The sequence below is a fragment of the Amblyomma americanum genome, chromosome 1 (genome assembly GCF_052857255.1).
Source record: "Amblyomma americanum isolate KBUSLIRL-KWMA chromosome 1, ASM5285725v1, whole genome shotgun sequence".
Classification (NCBI taxonomy): domain Eukaryota; kingdom Metazoa; phylum Arthropoda; class Arachnida; order Ixodida; family Ixodidae; genus Amblyomma; species Amblyomma americanum.
Window position 1 is genome coordinate 285,375,409 of NC_135497.1, and position 14,092 is coordinate 285,389,500.

The following is a 14,092-nucleotide window of genomic DNA, read 5'->3' on the forward strand; positions in this document are numbered from 1 at the left end:
CTCACTGCAAGACTGCGTTCGTGTCTGTGCTTGCCCGGGCAAGCGCGAGCACATCGAGGGAGACAACCGAGCGGAGCGGAGCCGCGCTTGGTGAGCAGCCTGACCGGACACTTGGCGTGACGTAGCGCGTGTGGAAAGGAGGGCCTGGAGAGGCCTGAAGAAAGTATTTAGAGGGTGTTGCTCGGACACGCCGCGCGAGGCGTTTTATTTCTACTCCGAGCAGCAGCACGCGCCGGCGCAATTTCGTGCTCGGCACGCGTCAAAACGACGCGCGCGTCCCAGTATCCGCGCGTCAATCGCGCCTGAATCGCGCCATGCGGTTCCGCCTTTACTCCCACTAGATGGCGCCACTGTGTTTGCATCCAGACAAAAAGAAGCGACGATGCGGCACGGCAAACAGGTGTCGTAGTTGCATTTTTTACACCGCTCGCAACGCAACGTGCGCTGTGTATGCAAGCTTACTGAAGTCTACGTAGTGAAAATGTCTACGGGCGAGGGTAGGCAAATGTGTCTAGCTTCACGGGCACATTTGAAAAGTCGCTGAGTCGGCTGTTAGCTAAAGTGTAGTCGGTACGTCTTTATATGCAGAAAAAAAGATTATTAAAGTGGCATCTCACTTCTAAGAAATTATTGCAATGCATCCGTATTTTTTTATTAAAAGCTGGGCATCCGCCATCATCATCACTCGTTTTAGAATTACGGTAACTTGTTACGGGAGAGACGGTACGCTAAAACATCTTCTGGCGTGCGCCGCGCTAACCTGAAAGTCCGGCGTCCGGTAACACGGCAAACGGTAACGTAAACACGGTAACGATATGCTATAACTCTCTAAAGATCTCGACATGTCGGTGAACCCCTCAACCCCGCCTTAAACTTTTTTTTTACTTATTGTGTGTCCCGTCACACGGCACTTTCTTCTTTCTTTTGCGGCCACGAATTACATTCATTGCTCTTGCTACCGCTAGTGATATTCGTTGCTCATGGCAATATGTCAAAGGCGGCAGCTAAATAACTGCTGCAAACAGATCCCCTAGAGTTGCATTGCCAGCTGGTTGCTTAACGTCACTGGTGGCGGAAAAACAATTCTGAGGGCAGTGCACGTTAAAGATCCCCAGGTGGTCGAAATTATTCCGGAGCCCTCCACTACGGCACCTCTTCCTTCCTTTCTTCTTTCACTCGATCCCTCCTTTATCCTGTCCCTTACGGCATGGTTCAGGTGTCCAACGATATATGAGACAGATACTGCGCCAATTCCTTTACCCACAAACCAGTTAGTATTATTATTACCACTTCAGTCTGCTTACGTGGAGGAATGCGAAATCATGTGTTTTGAGGAAAGGAAAGGGTCCAGTCGCTCTCAGATCTCGACACAGCGGTGGACACCTCAACCCCGCCTTAAAAAATTTGGGATCCATTTTGTGACATGACTCAGCTTTTTTTGTGACCTATGGCTCAACGCATTGTTTTGAGACTCACTTTGTGACCAATGACTCAGCACTTTTTGCGACCCATTTTGTGTCCAAGACTTATGATCATGACTCATGACTTTGATGAACACGACTCAACTCCTTCCTCATGCATTGACTCCTGTCATGACCACATTGATTGTGATTCCGGTCATGACTTGTGACTTCGGACTAATCACTCAATTACTATCACTCACATGACCATGACAATGATCTGACACTCTATTTTTATATCAGTTGTCATACACAGTCAATCATGACTACTCTACACTAGCTGATGGCGTCATATCGTGCGAGACATGTTGCGTCCACTCTTTGGGGACACGCCATCTTCCAAAATAGGCTAGCAATGCTTTCGCACTAATAATTGTCTGAAAACCAAGCCCGGGAATTCAGTTGCCAGCTGGTTCTGTAGTGTAGTGGTTATCACGTTCGCTTTACACGCGAAAGGTCCCCGGTTCGATCCCGGGCGGAACCACGGTTTTCTTTTTTCTTTTTTTATGGCTGATAGACAAGCAATGTCAGCTGCTTACTCTGGTATTATAGCAATACCGACCTCTAATGAAGATGTAAATAACGCATTAAGAGAAGCATCATTGCGAAAGCTGGCCATCGATGCAGTTCCAGTGCATGCGTAATACGTGATATTGGGGATCATCAAGCTGCCTGTAGTCGTGACTTCAAGCAAAAATGCCTTACCGGACACATGTGAAGTAAAGCAGTAGGGGTTTGTCTACTTTGGAGCTACACTGCATTTCCCGATAGCGGCGTTCCTGTTTTTATTTTTCGTTCGATATTCAAGACATTAAGAACTCCTGTCTGATGATCATTTATCGATTGATTAACCTTCAAGAGCATCATGATGGCAGCATTTTTTTCAGCAAACTGCTGTGCGGCATTAACCCTGCATCACTCCAAGCATAAGCCTGCATGCATTTCGTGTTGTGCGTAATATTGTCTAACCAGGTCAGAGACACACTCTGGCAAATTACAGCATCTCACATACCACTACATAGGTTGGAATTAAACCTAACCTTGGAGAAGCTTCTTTCGAGGGCACTCTCGGTTTGCGTGAAGGAAAGAAAAATTCTGGGAGCTAACGAAATATGTAGGGGAAAGAAAAGCTTGAGTGTCCGGACTTAAGACATGAAGGATGGCTAATACTTCACAACTTTGAAAAAGCTACAACAATCGATATCTTCCAAGCAATAATTATTTTCTTGCCTGTTTTTCTGCTACAGACCACAGGTAAGCATGCAGGTATGCAGAATTTTCAGCTTTCGGTTAACGCCATAGCCATCATATATGCAACGGACTGTACACTTCACTGACGAACTCGAAACAAATAACACTACACGCATATGTGTCGTGTTCGTCGGTAAATTACATAGCACGTTCCATGTACGATGTACAACCATATAGGCCCAGTTCCGGTACTTTTATTTGTCATACCCATGTTACTTAGGCGTACTGCTCTGGCGAAAGGCAGAGATGCTAGCGGCATTTCGCTGATAGTTTTGAATGATAAACTTTCCCGTCTTTCTAAATTTAATAATCATTTTGGAAAGTTACAAACATGCCACAAACTTGAAAATGGCATCCAAAGCACTAGTTCCAAATTATTACCTACTTTCACTTACCTTTGCTGTTTTGAAATGCACATCTGGTATTTAGCTGCAATGAATCTGCCTAGACTACTCGATCAAAATTTTCGCTAAAATACAGCATGGTTTCAGAACGGGAGTTTGTTGAAGGCTGTTCTCTCTAGATATCAAAGCTAATACTTTATTCGTTATTGTACTTCCAAAAGCACTCAGTGCTGCGTGTTGTTGCATGTAAATTCAGCTTGTGCGATAATAAATCTGAAAATGTTTAAAGCTGAGGAAACAACACACTGTTCCAATTGGTATTCATTCGGTGCCGTTAGAAGTAACATCCCCTCTGTTTCATGAATCAGCACTGCGGCCGCTTTATTGTCATTTGTTTTTGTGAATCTTATTTTCACCAACGTTTAATAGAAATAGCAAGCCATTTTTTGATGTCTGTTTTGTACACCAGGATGTCTAATGTGACGGACTGCGCACAGCTGCCGGATGGGCTTGGTCTCGTCGCGTAATGGTGTCGGGAGTTTGTGACACCGAAAGCTCAAAACTGCACTCATGTGCGCTGAAAACAAAACATGAACATGTTAACAGAAGCTGTTCACCCAGTAATGAAAACAATTAGCACACATATTTTGAATAACTGCTGTTCACCCCAGGTTCACCCAAGATCATATGTGATCCGAATAAGCTAGCAGCCTCGTCAGCAGTGCCTGAAAGGCTTTCGGCTGCAACGAAATGTTACCAACGTAATAAGCAAGGAGGTTAAAGTATTCAGCTACGGATAGTGTCTTAGCCTTATTTTACAGTACGCCTACGATGTTTGAGATAGGTCTCTTCGCATGCACTTTGTAGCTCTAATAGGTGTCCATTCTATTCATTCTCGGCTTCTCCCTGCGAGGTGGGATCGATTGCTTAACACGACCACGCAGAAAAAGGAGTTGAGCTGTTAAGCTGGATTTATCTGACTATAAAAAACAATGCCCTTCGCCTCAAGTTTTTCACCTGAGTACGAAACTAAAATTCAACTGAGATGATTCACTCTCCCCCTCTCCCCATATCAATAATTGAGTTTCTATCGCTGTTTCAAAGTTCTACCGTGGGCGTCTAGAAATATTGATTTGTTTCAAGTATTACATTACCCAGTCAAAACAAACCATTGGATTCCAGTTAGAAATTACCAATTGGAAATTTCCAAATGTGTTTTCGACACCATTGAAAAATACCAATTGCACTATTCCAATTGGCCGAAACTAACTGGAATATTCCAGTTGGCCGAAACCAATTGGACTATTCCAGTTGGCCGAAATCAATTGGACTATTCCAGTTGGGCAAAACCAATTGGACTATTCCAATTGGTAGACACCAACTGGTCCACTCTATGGCCAATACTCACTGGGCTGCTCTGATTGTCGGGCACCAGATGGCTATTAAACAGTCAGGAGGCAAGCAGTCTATTAACTGTAGCAGTTTATTATTGGTATTTGCATGAAAATACTTTCGCTACAATAATGCCCCATGGGCATGTAGGTATAAGAATGAATAAATAAATAAATAGTCCTGAAAGAAATCTTGTTGCAGCTCCTAGCTGGAAGGCTCCATTTCTTTTGCGAGCTCCCTGCAATCAAATAGAAGCACGACACAGATTGCATTACTGCAGAGAATCTACAGATCGAAAAGCAAATAACAAGGAATAAGATTTAATGTGTGAACAAACGAAATCCATTAAGCTGCACACTAAGATGCTCTTTCTGGAATCAAGTCATGGATGAGCATTCAATGCAGTAACTGCGTGAGTTTTGATACAAGCAATCACAACAGAAACAATAATTTGTGCGTCATGAAAACTGCAGCATGGGAAAGCTTGTTTTTGTTCAGTTGTTGGCGATTCATAAAGCATCACAGGTACTTGCTATGTTTTTTTTCGTAATTACGCAATGCGATCAAATTAATAGCAAAATGCAATAAACTGCATTCCAGGAGTCATGTCCTGCGCTGCAAATACAGCACTTTTATAAATGTATACTCCTGAAGATTTGTATTCTCCAGATCATCAACGCTGAATAAGTGCGTAAGCTGCAGCCATCCTCCACGAGCAGAAAAAAGATTCAATCATTTTACCTATTCCTATTATCAAACTACGTTCGTTCATTAATTGCTTTGCACACAAAGATGTGACCACGTGCTCTGCTTCCAAGCATAGATCGCGGACGTAGACTCTAAAACAGCTTCACAATTAATGCTTAACATTTGCATCAGGCACACACATATCACACAAAGTTAACAGCGAAAAGTGCAGGTAATTACCTCCTAAGCATGAGAATGCGGGCCGGATAAAAGTCTGCTTCTCCTTCGGCATCTGTCCACTTCACCTGATGATAGATTCGCGAATCAAGTCTTGGGCATTTTCAGGTGCAAAGTCCTTCACATCCGTGACGGGCACCACCGCACAGCTTATATTGTCTTCATACCTGATGTACGCAAAATCAGGCGCACTCGAAGACATCGCGCACACAGGTATCCTAGTACTACACCTAGAGCACTGTACTGCAGCGCAAGAACCAAGCCACCACGACCACGGCGACCACGCTTACTGCGCGCGCCATGACACACAGTTGTGGTGATACGAAACTGAGGAATCATTTTATTATTCTAGAGTAAAACTTTTGAAAGTGATTAACAGCAGCAAAACTTTTTAATACATTTTTAAAATTAAGTATTGCGATTTTGTTTATAAATTGTTAATATTTGACTTTTTTGTGCAGTACTCTGCATTATGTGAAAATGTGGATAACATCGCTCACCAGCTGACTGGATCAGCTTGAACTGCAATATGGCGATCTATGGAGTGAGGCTATGAAGGAGCTGCCAGTTTCTAAAATATTGACTGTTTGTATATTTGTAAGAAAAGGTGAAAATGCTTGTCTCGCCAGTGCCGAGTTCATTCACAATGTAAACTCAATATTGCCACAAATCTTTGTACTGTATGTTTGTTCTTTCATGAAAGCTGCTGGCACACAAATTTATCTCAGTTGATCGCACCGAGGTGGAGCCTTTTCTGCGTTGTTCCAGACTTACGGTAGCTTTGCACGCCGTATCTCAGAAGTTCGCTATCAGCTTTAAGTTGGACACGGCCGAGAACAGTGGGCACTCTGTTCGGCGACCGCCGACGATACTTGTTGCTTTCGTCGCCTCCAAGTCATTCGATCAGTTCATTGTGGGCGCAAGTCACCCGAATGATATTCGTTCGGAAGCTGTTTTCGTTATCTTTCTGACCGCTGGACTGCCGTCATCACAACGTGACAACTGTTGGACCAGTTCATTTGGGAGCAGGGAACCAATTGGGTAGTCCAGTTGGAACAAGGAAAAACAATTGAGCTGACCAGTTGGAATATATGTCCAATTGGAAAGTTCAGTTCGACCAAACTTACAAAATCAAGTGGATGGTCCAATCGGAACTAGAGAAACCAATTGGGCTGTCCAGTTGGATTCATCAATCCAACTGGCTGACCAGTCGGCTCCTAATGGGTCCAGTTGGCTGACCAGTTGGCTCCCAATGGGCTGACCATTTGGGTCCAATGGGTCCCTTTGGCTGACCATTTGGGTCCAATAGGCCCCATTGGAAACTTCAATTGGACCCAATGGGTTTTTATGACTGGGTATCCACGCCACTCCTCCCCTTCCTTTGCATTAATATTTTTGAACGATGCTTGCGGGTTCAAGAAGTAAAGAATGGCATTTAACACAGGGTAGGCGCATCGATCGTACGGAGTAGACTCTGTTCTCAGGATGCCAAGCTGCCTGGTGAGGACTAATGAGGCAGCGAGTCATAATCTTTTTTCCCCCTGCAAGCTGGGTATTATGTCAAAGTATAAAAAGGGAAATGTATGTACGGAAACCTTAATGAACGAAGTGCAGCAGGAAGAAATTATAGAGCCCCTCTGCCCATGCAAGCTAAATTGCGGGCTAGTTTGTTCAAAATGAAGAGAATGAGTACACAGTCTGCACTTTGTCTGTCTTTGTGTGCCTTACGTTCCGTCTTGTTCGCGCAGTTTGTACTCGTTAGAGAGTTATAGCATATCGTTACCGTGTTTACGTTACCGTTTACCGGGCCCGCCAAGCGACGTCTGCGCATGCGCCGCCACTTACCGGTCCGCAAGCACTTTACGGAATCTCTTTCAGCGTTGAGGAGAGTTAGCATTCGCTTGTAAACAAACATGGCGGAGCCCTGCACGGCCGCTTCGGACCAAATACAGCACCGCCGCCGCGTTCTTCGGCGCCATTTCTGGCTATACATGAAGGCATTCCCTTTTATTTTGCAAACTCTCACTCATACGTTGAGGTTTGAGTAACAGCTAAGCCACGTTTATGAGATTATTTGCCGATTTTTGAGCAGTTAGGCCTGACTATATGTCGTGTACATAGCCAAATAGCAACGACTACACTGGACCTCTTCAGTTTTGTGCCCAATGCAACTATTTTTCTATACTTTCACGAGTGTTTCCTCGAAAAAAAACTGATAATTCTCTTACTATATTTATCAGTAATTAGAGAAAATAAAAAGTTTATCCGGCCCGGAGTTGGCGCGCTTTAACTTACTCCCACTAGATGGCGCCACTGTGTTTGCATCCAGACAAAAAGAAGCGACGATGCGGCACGGCAAACAGGTGTCGTAGTTGCATTTTTTACACCGCTCGCAACGCAACGTGCGCTGTGTATGCAAGCTTACTGAGGTCTACGTAGTGAAAATGTCTACGGGCGAGGGTAGGCAAAGGTGTCTAGGTTCACGGGCACATTTGAAAAGCCGCTGAGTCGGCTGTTAGCTAAAGTGTAGTCGGTACGTCTTTATATGCAGAGAAAAAGATTATTAAAGTGCACCTCACTTCTAAGAAATTATTGCAATGCATCCGTATTTTTTTATTAAAAGCTGGGCATCCGCCATCATCATCACTCGTTTTAGCCTTCCGGTAACTTGTTACGGGAGAGACGGTACGCTAAAACATCTTCTGGCGTGCGCCGCGCTAACCTGAAAGTCCGGCGTCCGGTAACACGGCAAACGGTAACGTAAACACGGTAACGATATGCTATAACTCTCTAAAGATCTCGACATGTCGGTGAACCCCTCAACCCCGCCTTAAACTTTTTTTTACTTATTGTGTGTCTCGTGACACGGCACTTTCTTCTTTCTTCTGCGGCCACGAATTACGTTCATTGCTCTTGCTACCGCTAGTGATATTCGTTGCTCATGGCAATATGTCAAAGGCGGCAGCTAAATGATTGCTGCAAACAGATCCCCTAGAGTTGCATTGCCAGCTGGTTGCTAAACGTCACTGGTGGCGGAAAAACAATTCTGAGGGCAGTGCACGTTAAAGATCCCCAGGTGGTCGAAATTATTCCGGAGCCCTCCACTACGGCACCTCTTTCTTCCTTTCTTCTTTCACTCGATCCCTCCTTTATCCCGTCCCTTACGGCATGGTTCAGGTGTCCAACGATATATGAGACAGATACTGCGCCAATTCCTTTACCCACAAACCAGTTAGTATTATTATTACCACTTCAGTCTGCTTACGTGGAGGAATGCGAAATCATGTGTTTTGAGGAAAGAAACGTTTTTGAGGAAAGGAAAGGGCCCAGTCGGTCTCAGATCTCGACACAGCGGTGGACACCTCAACCCCGCCTTAAAAAATTTAATTGGGATCCATTTTGTGACCCATGACTCAGCTTTTTTTGTGACCTATGGCTAAACGCATTGTTTTGAGACTCACTTTGTGACCAATGACTCAGCACTTTTTGCGACCCATTTTGTGTCCATGACTTATGATCATGACTCATGACTTTGATGAACACGACTCAACTCCTTCCTCATGCATTGACTCCTGTCATGACCACATTGATTACGATTCCGGTCATGACTCGTGACTTCGGACTGATCACTCAATTACTATGACTCACATGACCATGACAATGATCTGACACTCTATTTATATATCATTCGTCATACAGCTTCAATAATGACTACTTTACACTAGCTGAGGCGTCATACCATGCGACACATTTTGCGTCCACTTTCTGGGGACACGCCATCTTCAAAGGCTAGCAATGCTTTCGCACTAATGATTGTCTGAAAACCAAACCCGAGAACGCATTTGCCAGCTGGTTCTGTAGTGTAGTGGTTATCACGTTCGCTTTACACGCGAAAGGTCCCCGGTTCGATCCCGGGCGGAACCACGGTTTTCTTTTTTCTTTTTTTATGGCTGATAGACAAGCAATGTCAGCTGCTTACTCTGCTATTATAGCAATACCGACCTCTAATGAAGATGTAAATAACGCATTAAGAGAAGCATCATTGCGAAAGATGGCCATCGATGCAGTTCCAGTGCATGCGTAATACGTGATATTGGGGATCATCAAGCTGCCTGTAGTCGTGACTTCAAGCAAAAATGCCTTACCGGACACATGTGAAGTAAAGCAGTAGGGGTTTCTCTTCTTTGGAGCTACACTGCATTTCCCGATAGCGGCGTTCCTGTTTTTATTTTTCGTTCGATATTCAAGACATTAAGAACTCCTGTCTGATGATCATTTATCGATTGATTAACCTTCAAGAGCATCATGATGGCAGCATTTTTTTCAACAAACTGCTGTGCGGCATTAACCCTGCATCACTCCAAGCATAAGCCTGCATGCATTTCGTGTTGTGCGTAATATTGTCTAACGAGGTCAGAGACACACTCTGGCAAATTACAGTATCTCACATACCACTACATAGGTTGGAATTAAACCTAACCTTGGAGAAGCTTCTTTCGAGGGCACTCTTGGTCTGCGTGAAGGAAAGAAAAATTCTGGGAGCTAACGAAATATGTAGGGGAAAGAAAAGCTTGAGTGTCCGGACTTAAGACATGAAGGATGGCTAATACTTCACAACTTTGAAAAAGCTACAACAATCGATATCTTCCAATCAATAATTATTTTCTTGCCTGTTTTTCTGCTACAGACTACAGGTAAGCATGCAGGTATGCAGAATTTTCAGCTTTCGGTTAACGCCATAGCCATCATACATGCAACGCACTGTACACTTTACTGACGAACTCAAAACAAATAACACTACACGCATATGTGTCGTGTTCGTCGGTAAATTACATAGCACGTTCCATGTACGATGTACAACCATATAGGTCCAGTTCCGGTACTTTTATTTGTCATACCCATGTTACTTAGCCGTACTGCTCTGGCGAAAGGCAGAGATGCTAGCGGCATTTCGCTGATAGTTTTGAATGATAATCTTTCCCGTCTTTCTAAATTTGATAATCATTTTGGAAAGTTACAAACATGGCACCAAGCTTGAAAATGGCATCCAAAGCACTAGTTCCAAATTATTACCTACTTTAACTTACCTTTACTCTTTTGAAATGCACATCTGGTATTTAGCTGCAATGAACCTGCCTAGACTACTCGATCAAAATTTTCGCTACAATACAGCATGGTTTCAGAACGGAAGTTTGTTGAAGGCAGTTCTCTGTAGATATCAAAGCTAATACTTTATTCGTTATTGTACTTCCAAAACCACTCAGTGCTGAGTGTTGTTGCATATCAATTCAGTTGGTGCGATAATAAATGTGAAAATGTTTAAAGCTGAGGAAACAACACACTGTTCCAACTGGTATTCATTCGGTGCCGTTAGAAGTAACATCCCTTCTGTTTCATGAATCAGCACTGCGGCCGCTTTATTGTCATTTGTTTTTGTGAATCTTATTTTCTGCAACGTTTAATAGAAATAGCAAGCCATTTTTTGATGCCTGTTTTGTACACCGGAATGTCTAATCTGAGTGAGTGCGCACAGCTGCAGGATGGGCTTGGTCGCGTCGCGTAGTGGTGTCGGGAGATTGTGACACCGAAAGCTCAAAACTGCACTCATGTGCGCTGAAAACAAAACATGAACATGTTAACAGAAGCTGTTCACCCAGTAATGAAAACAATTAGCACACATATTTTGAATAACTGCTGTTCACCCCAGGTTCACCCAAGATCATATGTGATCCGAATAAGCTAGCAGCCTCGTCAGCAGGGCCTGAAAGGTTCTCGGCTGCAACGAAATGTTACCAACGTAATAAGCAAGGAGGTTAAAGTATTCAGCTACGGATAGTGTCTTAGCCTTATTTTACAGTACGCCAACTATGTTTGAGATAGGTCTCTTCGCATGCACTTTGTAGCTCTAATTGGTGTCCATTCTATCCATTCTCGGCTTCTCCCTGCGAGGTGGGATCGACTGCTTAACACGACCACGCAGAAAAGGAGTTGAGCTGTTAAGCTGGATTTATCTGTCTATAAAAAACAATGCCCTTCGCCTCAAGTTTTTCACCTGAGTACGAAACTAAAATTCAACTGAGATGATTCACTCTCCCCCTCTCCCCATATCAATAATTGAGTTTTTATCGCTGTTTCAAAGTTCTACTGTGGGCGTCTAGAAATATTGATTTGTTTCAAATATTACATTATCCACGCCACTCCTCCCCTTCCTTTGCATTAATATTTTTGAACGATGCTCGCGGGTTCAAGAAGTAAAGAATGGCATTTAACACAGGGTAGGCGCATCGATCGTACGGAGTAGACTCTGTTCAGGATGCCAAGCTGCCTGGAGAGGACTAATGAGGCAGCGAGTCATAATCTTTTTTCCCCCTGCAAGCTGGGTATTATGTCAAAGTATAAAAAGAGAAATGTATGTACGGAAACCTTAATGAACGAAGTGCAGCAGGAAGAAATTACAGGGCCCCTCTGCCCATGCAAGCTAAATTGCGGGCAAGTTTGTTCAAAATGAAGAGAATGACTACACAGTCTGCACTTTGACTGTCTTTTTGTGTGCCTTACGTCCCGTCTTGTTCGCGCAATTTGTACTCGTTAGAGAGTTATAGCGTATCGTTACCGTGTTTACGTTACCGTTTACCGGGCCCGGCAAACGACGTCTGCGCATGCGCCGCCACTTACCGGTCCGCAAGCACTTTACGGAATCTCTTTCAGCGTTGCGGAGAGTTAGCGTTCGCTTGTAAACAAACATGGCGGAGCCCTGCACGGCCGCTTCGGACCAAATACAGCACCGCCACCGCGTTCTTCGGCGCCATTTCTGGCTATACATGAAGGCATTCCCTTTTAATTTGCAAACTCTCACTCATACGTTGAGGTTTGAGTAACAACTAGGCCATGTTTATGAGATTATTTGCCGATTGAGCAGTTAAGCCTGACTATATGTCGTAAACATAGCCAAATAGCAACGACTACACTGGACCTCTTCAGTTTTGTGCCCAATTCAACTATTTTTCTATACTTTCACGAGTTTTTCCTCGAAAGAAAACTGATAATTCTCTTATTATATTTTTCAGAAATTAGAGAAAATAAAAAGTTTATCCGGCCCGGAGTTGGCGCGCTTTAACTTACTCCTACTAGAAGGCGCCACTGTGTTTGCATCCAGACACAAAAAGAAGCGACGATGCGGCACGGCAAACAGGTGTCGTAGTTGCATTTTTTACACCGCTTGCAACGCAACGTGCGCTGTGGATGCAAGCTTACTGAGGTCTACGTAGTGAAAATCTCTACGGGCGAGGGTAGGCAAAGGTGTCTAGCTTCACGGGCACATTTGAAAAGCCGCTGAGTCGGCTGTTAGCTAAAGTGTAGTCGTACGTCTTTATATGCAGAGAAAAAGATTATTAAAGTGGCATCTCACTTCTAAGAAATTATTGCAATGCATCCGTATTTTTTTTATTAAAAGCTGGGCATGCGCCATCATCATCACTCGTTTTAGAATTACGGTAACTTGTTACGGGAGAGACGGTACGCTAAAACAATTTCTGGCGTGCGCCGCGCTAACCTGAAAGTCCGGCGTCCGGTAACACGGCAAACGGTAACGTAAACCCGGTAACGATATGCTATAACTCTCTAAAGATCTCGACATGTCGGTGAACCCCTCAACCCCGCCTTAAACTTTGTTTTACTTATTGTGTGTCCCGTGACACGGCACTTTCTTCTTTCTTTTGCGGCCACGAATTAAGTTTATTGCTCTTGCTACCGCTAGTGATATTCGTTGCTCATGGGAATATGTCAAAGGCGGCAGCTAAATAATTGCTGCAAACAGATCCCCTAGAGTTGCATTGCCAGCTGGTTGCTAAACGTCACTGGTGGCGGAAAAACAATTCTGAGGGCAGTGCACGTTAAAGATCCCCAGGTGGTCGAAATTATTCCGGAGCCCTCCACTACGGCACCTCTTTCTTCCTTTCTTCTTTCACTCGATCCCTCCTTTATCCCGTCCCTTACGGCATTGTTAAGGTGTCCAACGATATATGAGACAGATACTGCGCCAATTCCTTTACCCAAAAACCAGTTATTATTAGAGAGCTTTAGTTTCGCGTACGCAGAGGCTTCACGTACGTAGAGCTCTTATGGGTGACCAGTGCGCATGCGCAGAACGCAAAGGGTATGGGCGAGTCTCACGTACGTACGTGAGGTTCGGATTTTTATGTTGCGGTCTTTGCGTTGCTTGCGTACGCAGCGTTGTCAAACATGGCGGCGCCCTGCCCCCCGCTTCACAGCGATAACAGCTTCGTCGCTAATCCATCGACGCGATATCGTGTTCTAAACTGTTGTATTCGCCTTCGATTTGCCCATTCTTACCCTCGCATAAGGTTTCAAGCGACAAATAGCTTTTGTCTTTCAGACAGAAGGGCGATTTTTCAGCTGTTAAGCCTGACGAAGCAGCGTTGGTCGTCGTCATAGCAACCGTCTCGCTATGAATGGCTTGGCTTAAAGACTTGCCTTGGATGATTTAGGCTACAACCAGTGTCTGTGTTTCTTAGTAGATGGCGCTAGGCGTAACGCGCGGCTTGTTTCGCGCACGTGTAACTATAAGGGTTTCAAACCACCTGCGTGCAGGCTACGTAGACTCCTCACGTTTGCGTACGTGAACCCTCTACGTACGTGAAACTAAAACTCTCTGCTATTATTACCACTTGAGTCTGCTTACGTGGAGGAATGCGAAATCAT

At 44.3% G+C, this 14,092-nt stretch overlaps 1 protein-coding gene and 2 non-coding genes across 3 annotated transcripts in view; all 3 read left to right on the forward strand.

The window, feature by feature from the left end:
- Positions 1–14,092, forward strand: part of LOC144097694 (nose resistant to fluoxetine protein 6-like) — a 124,575-nt gene that overhangs the window by 42,694 nt on the left and 67,789 nt on the right. The window lies entirely within an intron of this gene.
- TRNAV-UAC (transfer RNA valine (anticodon UAC)) lies at positions 1,872–1,944 on the forward strand. Its single transcript has one exon. It is a non-coding gene; the product is annotated as a tRNA-Val (tRNA).
- TRNAV-UAC (transfer RNA valine (anticodon UAC)) lies at positions 9,223–9,295 on the forward strand. The gene has a single exon. It is a non-coding gene; the product is annotated as a tRNA-Val (tRNA).